At 45.2% G+C, this 13,439-nt stretch overlaps 1 protein-coding gene and 1 long non-coding RNA gene across 51 annotated transcripts in view; one reads left to right on the top strand and one right to left on the bottom strand.

The window, feature by feature from the left end:
• ABLIM1 (actin binding LIM protein 1) overlaps positions 1-13,439 on the top strand; it is a 338,773-nt gene that overhangs the window by 241,467 nt on the left and 83,867 nt on the right. The gene's annotated exons all lie outside the window — the stretch shown is intronic.
• On the bottom strand, positions 324-6,738 carry LOC146397068 (uncharacterized). Its single transcript, XR_014826345.1, has 2 exons — positions 2,934-6,738; positions 324-1,966 (listed from the first exon to the last, which is right to left on the bottom strand). It is a non-coding gene; the product is annotated as an uncharacterized LOC146397068 (long non-coding RNA).

Here is a 13,439-nt window from a genome sequence, read left to right as displayed (position 1 = left end):
AAAATATATTTTCCATTGCTGACTAGCCTTATTTTAATTTAATTATGAGGTAAACCAGCTTTTGTGGGTTTACCTGGAATCCATTCTCCATCTGATAATTTGCCCCTATTAGAAAATGCCAGCTGGGAGTTCCCATTGTGGCTCAGTGGGCTAAAGGCCCAACATTGACTCTTTGAGGATGCGGGTTCAATCCCTGGCCTTGTTCAGTGGGTCAGAGATCCAACGTTGGTGTGAGCTGTGGCATAGGTCTCAGATGTGGCTCAGATCCCGTGTGGCTGTGGCTATGGTATAGGCTGTGGCTACAGCTCCAATTTAACTCCTGGCCTGGGAACTTGCATGTCACAGGTGCAGCTATAAAAAGAATAAAAAAAGAAAAGAAAATGCCTGCCACCCTCTTGGATGTGCCTACCTGGCCGATGGTGGGTGGCAAGAGAGGCCAAGAACCCTCTACACCCAGATCCAGCCTTTCTCCTGACATCTGGGTCGTGTCTCTAGTGGGCATTGTGATAAGCCTTTGCGTCTCAAGAAATCTCCTCTGGCTTCTGGATTCATGACAACTTAGGCAAAAGGTGCTGTCTCCAGCTACCTCTGTTCTATTTTTGTCCTTATGTTTTTGTCCATTTAGCCTCTCTGAGCCAGCATCTACCTTGAAAGTATCCGTTGAAACAGGTGCCATCCTCAAGTCACCAGGACAGCATCTGTTCTGGGTACGGCTTTCGCTAGGTGTGGATGCGAAACAGTCTACAAGGCCCAGGTGATGACTGCTCCGGGGGAGATGGGAGCATTTGGTCTCCTTGGCCTTAGGCAGTGTTGCTGCCTCGCAGCCTGTCCTCCTAAGCATAGTCTTTCTCCTCTTTGGTTTTCCACCTGAACATGCTTGCTTCCTGGACTTCAGGACTTCCCACCGTGTGAGGGATGTTATGCCAATTCCAGCAGATGGACTTGTTTAGAGTTTGCCAGGAGGAATGATGGTTAGGGCTGGTACCCATCCAGCCCAGCGGAAATGAATTGGTACAGTAATCCTTTTCTCCAAAAGACAGTTTGTTGTTGTTTTCTTTGGGTTTTGTTTGTTTATTTGATTTTTTAGGGCCGCACCCGAGATAATTTTAGATTCACAAGCTATTGCAAGAAATGACAGAGTTCCATGTACATTTTACCCAGTTTCCTCCAAAGGCAACTTTGTGCAGAACTGCAATATAAATGGAAGTTCCCAGGCTAGGGGGTGAATTGGAGCTACAGCTGCTGGCCTACACCACAGCCACAACATGGGATCCAAGCCGCATCTGCAACCTACACCACAGCTCACGGCAATGCCAGTTCCTTAACCCACTCACTGAGGCCAGGGATCGAACCCACATCCTCATGGATGCTAATTGGGTTCACTACTGCAGAGCCACAATGGGAACTCCCTTTGTTGTTTTTTCAATTTAAATTTTTATGGAGATAATTTTAGATTCACAAGCAGTTGCAAGAAATGACAGAGTTCCGTGTACATGTTACCCAGTTTCCTCTAAAGGCAGCATCTTGCAGAACTGCAATGTAAATGTAACCAGGAAATGGATATTGATATAATCCACAGATCTTCACATTTCCGCGGTTTTACTCTGTTTACGTTTATACAGTTTTATCACACGTGCGTGACCACCATAGTCAAGGCACAAAACTGTTCCAGCACTTCGTGCTACCCTTTTATAATGTATTCCCCTCCCATCCCTAACCCTACATCACTAAGCATGCCTCCATTTCTAAAGTTTGTCGTCTCAAAATATTACGTAAAGGAGTCACACTGTCTGTAACCTTTTGGGATTAGGGGGTTTTTGTTTGTTTGTTTGTTTGTTTTATTCACTATAATTCTCTGGAGGTCACCTCCAGGTTGTGGCGTACCTCAATAGTCTGTTCCTCCAAAAGGACCCTTTAGAGAAGCCTTGCAAATGAAACTGGTTATAAATCATCGATTTTCACGGCCCTGCAGTAAAACTCAAAGCTGCAGGCATTGGAGTTCCCGTCGTGGCTCAGCGGAAACGAATCTGACTAGCATCCATGGGGACGCAGGTTCCATCCCTGGCCTTGATCAGTGGGTTAAGGATCCAGCATTTCCATGAGCTGTGGTGCAAGTTGCAGATGAGGCTCGGGTCCCACGTTACTGTGGCTGTGATGTAGGCCGGCAGCTGTAGCTCAAATTAGACCCCTAGCCTGGGAACCTCCATTATGTCATGAGTGTGGCCCTAAAAAGACAAAAAAAAAAAAAAAAAAAAAGAAAATGCTGCAGACATCTTGGAAAGATGTGCAGAATCAGGAATTTTGGAGCTTGAAGTGGCCTTAGGTAGGTGGGAGAGGGAAGGGGGGTTAGTAGAAAGAACTGACACATCCAGACACACCAGGATTTGATTCTAGTAGCAACATGCACAGCTACTATGTAGCAAGTTGCTTAAACTGAGTCTCAGCCTCCTCATCTGTAAAATGTGGGTAGTTTTACCTCTTAAAGGCTTAAATCAGATTAGAAATGAGTCATCTGGGACAGTGCCTGACATACATAGTGCTTTGAGAATATTTTTTTTGCCCATTTTTTTCCTTTATCAATGAAGAAACAGATTTTGTGAAAGCCCAGTGTTTTTTGTTTTTTTGGTTTTTTTCATGTGCTTGTTGGCCATCTATGTATCTATGTATCTTCTTTTTTTTTTTTTTTTTTTTTTTTGTCTTTTTGCTATTTCTTTGGGCCGCTTCCGCGGCATGTGAAGGTTCCCAGGCTAGGGGTCTAATCGGAGCTGTAGCTGCCAGCCTACGCCAGAGCCACAGCAACGCGGGATCTGAGCCGCGTCTGCAACCTACACCACAGCTCACGGCAACGTCAGATCGTCAACCCACTGAGCAAGGGCAGGGACCGAACCCGCAACCTCATAGTTCCTAGTCGGATTCATTAACCACTGCGCCACGACGGGAACTCCCAGCCCAGTGTTTTGAATGAGGTCATGACTTCCTCTCTGAAGGCAGGAGCCAGGCTCACCTCCTATCCATGTTCCCTCTGAGGTCGCACAACATGTGGTTATTTCAACAAGTTAGTTGTCATGTTGATGCCTTGTTTTGAAAGTCGCTTGCCTCTAAATTGAATTGACCACTGCCTTAGCATATATTTTCCGTAACTTTTTATAAGGCATCTAGCAGCTGCTAGATAAAAATTCATTGATGAATGTTCATCTTTCCCATTATGAATTTTTGGTCGTGGCCTTTAACCAAAAAACAGAAGATTTCATGTACTCTTAGGATATAAATTCCTCATCAAGTTACTAATTACTGATTCCTTTCCTTTACATGTGAAATTGATGCCTCCATGTCTTTCCTGTGTCTGTTAATGTCTGTCCATTGCATGTACCTGAGTGTGGTTTGCATAAACTCCGGGAGGGTTTGTGCTTTCTGCTTAATTGTTTCCTATAATGCCCAGCACGTTTGCCAAAGTGGGTCTTCCTCTGTCTCTAGGGTAACGATGAAGAGGCCTCTTAGCTTCTGTGGACTGTAAAAGCTCCAATATCAGCTCTTCACTTAGACTAAGTCCCCTCTGGAACAGATGTTAACCAACTGCCCCTTTGATTGGTAACACCTTTATTGACAGACCTTATAATTCACCCGGGTTAAGTGTGTGATTCAATCATCTTTAGTAAATTTACCGAGTTGTGCAACCATCACTACAGGCCAATTTTAGAACCTTTCCATCGCCTCCAAGAGATCCCTGTGCCCATGCTTTGATTCTTTTAACTTTTTTTTTTTTTTTTTTTTTTGCCCAAATCACATCCACAAGAATGTACAGAAGCCAAGAGAGGCATCTTGTCATTGCTCACCAAGGGCTGCCCATCCAGACAGGTTTCTTAAAACTCTTGACTCTGTATGGTGGTGATTTGGGGTCTTTTTCTTTTTGTCTTTTTTTTTTTTTTTTTGCTATTTCTTGGGCCGCTCCTTCGGCATATGGAGATTTCCAGGCTAGGGCACCGGATCGTTAACCCACTGAGCAAAGGCAGGGATCGAACCCGCAACCTCATGGTTCCTAGTCGAATTCGTTAACCACTGCACCACGACAGGAACTCCTCCTTTTCTCTTTGAAACTCACATTGGAAATTTGATTGGTAACTCTGAAGAGGAAACATCCTCTTTCTCCTCATCCTGGAAGACGTAGAGGTGGTTAAGGAAATGAGGTCTGAATGAGGATCTGGTTCTCCAGCTAGGGGAGGGTGGAAAAAGGATGCCAAAGTCTGGGGAGCAGTGATCCCAGCTTTGGTGCTCCAGTACTTTGAGCCCTGTGCCTGGGAGCCTGGCTGAGTTTCCCTTTGGACCTTGGTAAGGAGGGACTCCATCGCTCCTCTGACAAACAGCGAGCTGCCTGCTGATGTCCCAAACAGGAGCTGAAATTCCACGGTCCCCGGATCTCTTGTTGAAAGTATGGATTACCAGGCCTTAGCCAGAGATTCTAGAGGTCCAGGCTGGGGCCAGGAATCTGCATGTTAACCTGCCACCCTGTTCTGGGTGATTCTGGCGGGGGCAGGGTTACACATCACCCTTAGAGAAACTGGCCCTCCAGGGGTGTGGTGCAGGCAGTTATGGGGGCCTTTGATGCGGAAAAGAAAATGCACTAGGAATGTAGCTAAACCCTGTAATTATAATACTTAGTCCAGTAGCTTCCTCTTCATTTTAGAAGCACCGTTTTATTGCTAAAATTCTGTTTCTTCAGCAATGTTTAGGATTGCTTCCAAACTAGCTTAGATCTCTCTCTCTCTCACACACTCACACACACACACACATTCTTTTTATTAGCTGATATTTATGAGCAAATAATCTCCGTGAAAAAAGCCCCTAAATCCCTTTAGTCTTATTTAAAATGACAAGAGTTGTAACAGAATCTCACCCTGGACCTAAGAAAGGGCTGCAGGAAAGGGGCTGTGCTAGCAGAGTGTACAAGGCTGCCGGCTGTCTCTTCATTCACAGATACGCAGAGCCTGTGGCTTAGCCTTCCGTGGCAGGTCCCTCTGGGGTTTCTGCAGGGCGTTGAGTGTGCAGGGCATTTGAGTGGACAGTGAGGTAAGGCATGTAAAGTGCCTGGAATGTAGATACCTAGTAATTTTTTTGCTTCAGTAAAAGAGCCCAAATAAAAATGTATCAACAGTATCAGTCATGCAACATTGATAAGCGAAGCTTTTTGGGAGGAGCGGGGGTCACATTTCTCTCAAAAACGATAGCTATGAACATTCTGAAAATTCCGAATAACAAGGGGAAACCCAAAAATCAGGTTGCACATAAAGGATGCCATAAAATGTGCCTCCGTCACAGTGGCTTGGGCGAGGAGGCTGCCAGCTATTTGATGGCTGTGCTCAATTGCATACCTTTCCATCTCAAATCCAAGAAAGAAACTTCAAAAGCCTACGATGCTGGTTTCAGTGCCAGCCTTTGCCTGGAGGACAATCCCTGTCAGATTTATGGTGCAGACAATTGTGGGTGAATGTGAAGAAATGGTACTTTCCCCACCTGCAGGAAAGAAAAAAAGAAAAGAAAAGAAAAGAAACCTACTCCCCCTCCTTTTTCAGAAACATGGACTGGCCCGTTAGTGGTTGCTGGTGTGTGTAACTAGTAAGTGAGGCGGGGAGAGGGAGGGTGGGCGCGCCCTCCCCAGGCTGTTCTTGTTTCCGGTGTGTGTGTCTCTGGAGACACGCACGTTTGCATGTTTCCTTAACTGCGCATCGGAGAGGGGCCAGTGTCCTCGGGGAGGGCAGAGAGCCCCGGGCTGAGGTCCGGTGTCCACAAGCCTCTGCACAGTGTTCTGAGTTTGAAGCCCAGAGGAGTTCCCTGCTCAGCACAGCCAGGGACAGAGGTAGAAGAAAAGAAGCCCTGGCGTAAGGTAAAGCAGCATTGCTGGAGGGGTCCTTGGCTTTGCAGGACAGAGGGGACATTCCCGGCAGCCTGGATGACATCGGAGACCCCCAGGCTCCTCCAGATGTGATGTGCAGGAAGCTGGCGACAGAAGCCACTTGCACTGACCTGAAAGGCACTTAACTTTTTCCTTTTCTTATGATATGCAATGAACTACGGAGCCTTTTTTTTTTTTTCCTTCCCTCCATCGATCTATTAGTCAAGTGCAGGAAAAAGGCAGGTTATTTGACTGAGAGTAATGATTTATTGACCTTTGAAACAGTGTTTGTGTTTTTTTGCGGTGTTACCCCAAGACTGTGAGTGGGGTTTCCAGATTTTGTTTTGTTAACACCTGTGGTTGTAGAGGTCTGTGGAATGTATATTTGAGATAAAAGAACTTAAGAGTCATTTGGGGGGGGGGCGGTCTGGTGAAAAGTAGCAAGGCGAATGGAGTCAGTTTATCTGTTACTACAGATGTGGGGATATTTTCCTTTACAAGTTTCCCATGAATGAATACAAGGAAGCCAGACATGAGTGTATTATTCGTATTTTGTTACAGCTACAGGTTGAAAGAGCTGGTTTGTGGCCTCTCTTTATCATCTCTAGGCAGGAAATGTAAGAAATCTAGAGATTCTTGCCTCTATAATGAAAACAGTTTTGTTTTTTTTTTTTGTTTTCTGAAAACCTCGTTATTAATCAAACCATGCTGCCAAGTTTGTTTTTGAGAGAACACACTTTAGAGGGTGCTGTGCTTGCACAGAAGAAGGAATGAGGCAAGAAAAATCATCTTGACCATGAAAGAAATAGATCCGTGGTTTGGGAAAGGTTAAAAAAAAAAAAAAAAAAAAAGTGAGTGTCGCCAAAAAGTCAGCAGGAGTGTGGTTGCCATAGCAGCCTCATCTATCCCTTAACTGGGATTGGGGATTTAAAAGAAAATTGAGCCAGTTTTCTTGGAGGTATGTTAAGAGGATGTGAAGTTATTTAGAATATCCAAACAGGTTCTGACAAGTAAGGGAAAATGACTAATTAAAATATTGTTGCCATTCCCTGATGGATCAAAGGCTTGTTGACTCATGATGTACTCAGAGAAAAGGTGAATTTGCCACGACTCATTGGTATAAATTACTTTTGAGAAGGCTTTTTAAGACTAAATGTGAGGCCTGGCCAAGCCTCTTTGAAACCAGCTTTGAATGCACGTTTTTGACCCAGTGTTTTCAGGTGGGTTTCTTGGGCATTTTCCTGTGGCAGGGAGTTTAACCCTTGCATCAGTGGCTTATCCAGCTGGTTCAGGGAATATCACATCACAACCCCAGAGGTCTGCAGGTTTTTCCCTCTACCTCAATAATAGCTCATTTAAAAGGATGGAAAAGTCCAAGATGCTCAGGACTCGCATCCCAGCCCTGTAGAGGGACAATCATGATTTTGCCTCCTGTAGACCAGGGTTTTTCGGCCTCAGCACAACTGGCATTTTGGATGGGATGATTCTTGGCTGTGGGGGACTGTCCTTTGGGATGTTTAGCGACATCTCTGGTCTCTACACACTAGATGACCGTAGCTTTCCCTTCCCAGCTTGACAACCGCAAATGTTTCCAGACACTGCCACGTGTTCCCTGCAGGGCAAAAAACCACTCCCCTGCCTCCCCAGTTGAGAACCATTGCTATGAAGTAACCATGGCTGCAAACAGGCAGGAGGGCTGCAGGCAGAGGCTGGACCCCAAGGGAGGGTGACTGTCAAAAAAAAAAAAAAAACCAGTAACAGGACAGATGTTTCAAGCATTTTGGGTTTTGCTTTGCTTTGTTTTTGTTTGAAATCACATCCCCGGCTGGGTGGGGGAGCAGGGGTTCAGCACTGTTCTGGATGCACATTCTCCTGTTCCTGGCCTCTGCCCTCCTGGCCTTTGTGGGACTTATTTGATACGGTGCCTAATCAAACTTCTCTGAAGTGAATTCTGTCTTAAGTGCATCCTAGGAATGCACTATTAAAAAAAAAAAAAGAATCTCATATTATAGCCCATTTTATAAGGCAGATAATTACCCATAACTTATCAGGTCTGTAAATATAGGGTTTTGTTTTGTTTTTTGATATATGAGCTTTGAGTACATTTGGGCACACCTGTTTGGTTTTACTTCTGGAACCTGTAGCTAAGTGCTTTCGTTTCTTTTTTCCTTTCCCTCTCTGCACCAATGATTCTTAAACTTCCTGATTTGGGGGGAATCGGGGCTCATTTTGTCAATGCAGTAAAATAGTCACAGCCTTGTTCCAATTCACAGATAAAAATAAAGTCAATGGCTGGAATTTCTTCATCCTAAAATTTTTTCTTACACTTTTAACTTAACGTTATTGCTTGTTTGCTCTCAGAGGTGAACAGAGTATAAAATGAATGAAATCATTAACACACACTGGAACAAAACATCTGGAAGGGCCGATTTTTGCTTCGTTCTACTTTACTTTTTTGGGTGGACTTCAATTCCACCCAAATTATAGCTTTAAATTTCATAAGTAGGCATTCGTAATCTTATTAAACAGTTATCTCTGACACACAAGGTATATGTGTCCCATTTTCTTGACCTTTCTCCAAGAACATGGTATGTTGCTCTGAGTACCATGATTTCAAGAAGCTGCCATGGGCTCTTCCAGGCAGAGAACCCTTCTCCAGGCCAGCTGGGGTAGGGTGGTACCTGACCTTGGCTGAGCATGTCAGGAAACACCTCTGCATGTGGGAGTCATTCTTAGTGGTAGGCTATGTTGGATGGCTCATGGTGTTTTCTGCTTTTGATTTTAAAGCAGATCTTCCATTTTCTTCTACCTGGAAGTACCTGTGCATCAGACAACCTTGTATCAGACACAGAAGCATTTCCTCATATAACCCTCCCCTGGGTCACTGGACCCGAATCTATGAGTGCTGAGAGCACCAGCATTTTAGGTCCATTTTATCACCGGGATGTCTCAGAGTGCCTACCAGTGCTGGCTGCTTAGTAGTTGATGAATAAACAAATGAATGCCAGTGATTCCCGAAGAAAGGCCACCCAGGAGCTTGTCTGCAAGAAGCTCGCATGTCTATCACCTGTGTCCTGTCCACATAATCTGTTCTATGTATTTTTTTTGCAACAGGGCAAACCCAGTCCCTATCCCAACAGCGTTTGATGTTTGAAAGACTACCAGGCAATTTTTTTAACAGTTTAGGAAGAGCGGTTCTGGGGGTGGTAGATTTTGGAGAGGGGAACTTTCTAAATTTTTCTTTGTGCAGCCCAGAAATTAAACGTCTGCTCTTAATTAAAGCCCCACATGCTAAAGCCATCTCGTGGCTTCAATAAAAGACAGAGGGTACCAACTGTAGGGCTGGACCCAAAGGCAATATATTCCCATCCTCTTTATTTATTTTTTTTCTTTTTAGGGCCACATCCACAGCATACGGAAGTTCCCAGGCTAGGAGTCAAATCGAAACTGTAGCTGCTGGCCTACACCACAGCCACAGCAATGCAGGATCTGAGCCTCATCTGCGACCCACACCACAACTCACCGCGACGCCAGAGCCTTAACCCACCGAGCAATGCCAGGAATCAAACCTGCAACCTCAAGCATCCAAGTCAGATTTGTTTCCGCTGAGCCACAATGGGAGCTCCTCTGCCATCCTCATTATTTTAAAGAAAATTATCCAGTCAAATGCACCTGTAGATCACAAATGAAAAATACTTGCCTTATAGATTCTGTGTATTGGAGTATGAAGTCCTAGATAATTGTGAGTGTTTATTGGGAACTCAGAAGAGGGCTGCTCAAAAGAGTCCATTTCTTGAGTCCCCTCTCAGGACATGGGGTGTCCAGAGGAGGCAGATGACTTGAGATGGGAGTTTTCCCTGAACTGGGCAGGATGTAAAGATACAGTAGTGAGATAAAGCAGCCTAGGTGTTCTTGATGCTGCAGTTCAAAGACTGACCCCAGCTCCAAGCCCCAGGTATGAGTGTCTCTGGGCAAGAATGAGTCTAACTAGTGCCTTAAGCTGCCCACACTTAATGTGTGACCTTGCCAGGGGCGGGGGGGGGGGGCCCTCTAAAAAAAACATGAAACAAACCCCACTGCTTTTCTTATTCATCAAGCCTGGAATGTCTTTGGCAAATATGTGTGTGTGTCCTCAGCATTGCTGGTTCACATGGAATTCGGGTTTTTTTTTTCTTTTTCTCATAAACATTAAATGAAGCGTAAATGCTTGTTTATACTATAGACTACTTTTATCTTTCCCCCCTGCTAAATAATAATTGTGTTCGTTCGTCTTGGGGCCCAGCAGCTGGTTTCTTGCATCCGTGCTTATATCCGTATACCTTGTCCAAATAAACACACTTGAAAAGATAGAGAAGTGTGTTTTGAACAGTCTAGAACATCCTCTGAGAGAGAACTTGAGCCCAGCTTTCTGCTTTGTTTTGGCAGCTTGTTTAGGATGCAAAGTGTGTCTGGTTCTGGCAACAGATGAAAGAAGGGGTTGGTTCTTACATAACAAAGTTTAGGGCCTGAGGTCTGGGGGAGCTGGGAGGGGCTGGAGGGGGTGTGTGCAGATTTCCAGCCTTTCTTTGTGTTTTTTATAGAATTTTAAAACATAAGGAAAAAAAAAAAAAGTACCTGACTGGGTTTTTTGTTTTGACTTTTAACCTCAAAGCTGTAAAAACCTATTGAAAAGCCTTATGTTGGCTTAACCAGCCCTCTGGGATCAAACTCCTGCCCCTCAGTCACCTGTCTCTCACCTCCTTCACTCCAGCCCACTGGCCTTCCTTCTGTCCCTCAAACACACTCTCTTGCCATCTTGAGGTCTTTGCACTTGCTGGTCCCTCTGCCTGGAACATTCTTTCCCCAGGTCATCTTCTAAGCTCTGGCCCTGTTTAATTTTCTTCATGGCACTTTTTCCCCCATGAGCTGAAATTTTCTGTAGGCAGGTCATTGTCTGCCTCCCATTGCTAAAATGTAAATGTCATAAGCAGTGCTACCATGTTCCCTGCACCTAAAACAAGATTTGTCAATGACTTTATTTATAACACAGAAGCAGACTCACAGACATAGAGAACAAACAGGGTTACCAAAGGGGGAAGGTTTGGAGAGGGATAAATTAGGAGCTTGGGATTAACAGAGATACACTCCTAAAATAGCTTAATAACAAGGACCTACTGCAGAGCACAAGGAACTGTATTCAATATCTCGTAATAATGCACAATCCTATAATGGACGAGAATCTGAAAAAGAGTATATATGCAGCTGAAACACTTTGTTGTACACCAGCAACTAACATGACATCGTAAATCAACTATGCTTCAATTAAAAACAGAACACAGTGTCTGATGGAAGGCAGGTAGGTGCCCAGTAAATGGTTGGTGGATGAGACCCATAGACATGGAGGAGAGCAGACGTGTGGTTGCCAAAGGGGTGGGGAGGGACTGGGATGGACAGGGAATTTGGGGTTAGTAGATGCAAACTGTTATATTTAGAATGGAAAAACAGTGAGGTCCTGCTGTATAGCACAGGGAACTATATCCAATGGCCTGTGATAGAACATCGTAGAAGATAACATGAGAAAAAGAACGTACTTATCGATCTATCTATACATATGTCACTTTGCTGTGCAGCAGGATTTAACAGAACCTTGTAAATCAACTGTGATAAAAAAAAATTTAAATGGTGGATGGGCGGATGGATGGATGAATGAATGGGAAGGGACGGAGGGAAGTGGGGAGGGCTATCTGCCTAGTAACCTCCTCCTTGCCTTTGACTCTAGCTACGTGCCCCACCTCTGTGGCCCCCCTGTCTCCCCAGCACCGTAAGGCTTGGATGACTTTCCCCCCTACACCCAACTCACTTGACACATGACACCAACGGTGTCACCCTAGCGTAGGCCTTGTTTACAGATCTGCCACCCCTCTGCAGGACTAGCTCATAACGGGTGATTATGGCTGAGTTATTGTTAGTTCTTACGGCCTTGGCACTTTATAAACCTATCTCACTTAAGCCCTTTCCCCAACTCGATGCAGGTTACTCTGTGAGTATTTCTCTCATCTTTGTATTGCAGATAAAGGAACAGGCTCAGAGCAGTGGCACATAGGTGATTACTGGCAGGGCCTGGATTTGAATCCAAGATGCCTGCCTGCAGAGCCCATATTTCATGGCCTTTGTTGCCTCCTCATCAGGTGTCTGGCGCTGGATGCACAGGTCCACCCTAGGCCTTCACAAATGAATGAGACTTAAGACCTCACCTCTCCCCCTCCCGCTCTCCCTTATTATTTGAACTTGAAAAACATTGTTCATATTTTCTGCAATATTACATAAATATAAATATGAGCTCATCAGCTCATTTCTAAGGACATTTAGGTGGTGTATCTGAAGTTGCTTTTTTTTCCCAACTTTCAGAGTGTCATTGATTATTTAAACTCTCATTTTTCTTATGTAAGTAAATCCGAACTGTTTAGCTGTTGTTGAATCGTCCATATGAACTTTAACCGAGGTGGTTCCTGGGCAGTCCTAGGAATCAGTTTCCCTGTCCTCAGCTCCCAGTATGACATTGATTTCCCTTAGAACATAAAGCTTCTACTGAGAAAAACACCATAGCCACCCTAGGTAGATATTTGGAAAAAGCCTAAAAATGTAGAGCTTGTCAGCATCTCTTCGGCATCTTTGACATAACCAAGTGCTTCCAACCAGCTGCCTGCCCTCTGGCTCCAGGACACTCCACTGCTGGCATAGAAAGCCAAGATCGGAAGTGTAATTCTCCAAGCCCATTCCAAGATGGGAAAACTGCAAACTCTTCACGGAGTCAGAGCGGAATGTTTACTGTGTGTATGCCTGGGGTGTTGGCATCCGAGCTGTGCCTTGGAGTGTGAGTCCTTGGGTGAGAACTAGGCAGTTGGGTGCATGTCCCTCACCGTCTGGCAGGTTGAGTTTTCCAGCACAGGACAAGCCCTGATGACAGCTCTAACAGAGCAGGGTCTGCAGCCTTGTCAGGCTGGACCGTCAAAGCTTTCCTTGGCACATGACCAGGTTTTGCCCAGGTCTGGGGCCAACCCAGCTGGTTCCCATTTTCCCCAGTGGGAGGATAAGCAGGAAAATGGTACCCATGTGCTAGTTGTTGATGTGAGAAAACTCAGAAGGCCCTCCAGCCCCAGGGGTGGGACCTCTGAGAAGTTCTCAGTTGTGGTGTCATGTGTGCGGAATCTCTGATGAACCCTAGCAGGTGACCCGGCTTCTCCATCATCACAGCCACTCCTGTCCCTTTAACCATCCCTGAGCAAAATCGCAGAGATGCTGACTTTTTAACTCAACCCTCAGGCCCCTTAATGGTCTTGGGTGTGCACCTTAGAAGCTGTCTTATGATTGGAATTTAACCGGCTGTGCAATGAAAGTATTGGAAAGGAATTTCTGAGTTCCCTCATGTCTCTTCAGCCCAGAGCCACTTGGTCACTGGGGCCTGAACTGCGTCTGAACTCACTCCAGTGTGGGCTGCAACTCAGTTGGCTGGTTTCCAGACCTGGCCTGGCACCAACCAGAAAGGTCTCTACCCGCTTTACTGGGTGAAAGG

This window comes from Sus scrofa, chromosome 14 (assembly GCF_054392235.1).
Source record: "Sus scrofa isolate SSC_HxYL_T2T_F1_AM1 chromosome 14, Sscrofa_HxYL_maternal_Yorkshire_Landrace_v2.0, whole genome shotgun sequence".
In the NCBI taxonomy this organism is placed as follows: Eukaryota; Metazoa; Chordata; class Mammalia; order Artiodactyla; family Suidae; genus Sus; species Sus scrofa.
The sequence above is the reverse complement of the archived record's forward strand: the minus strand, read 5'-3'. Positions and strand labels throughout refer to the sequence as shown.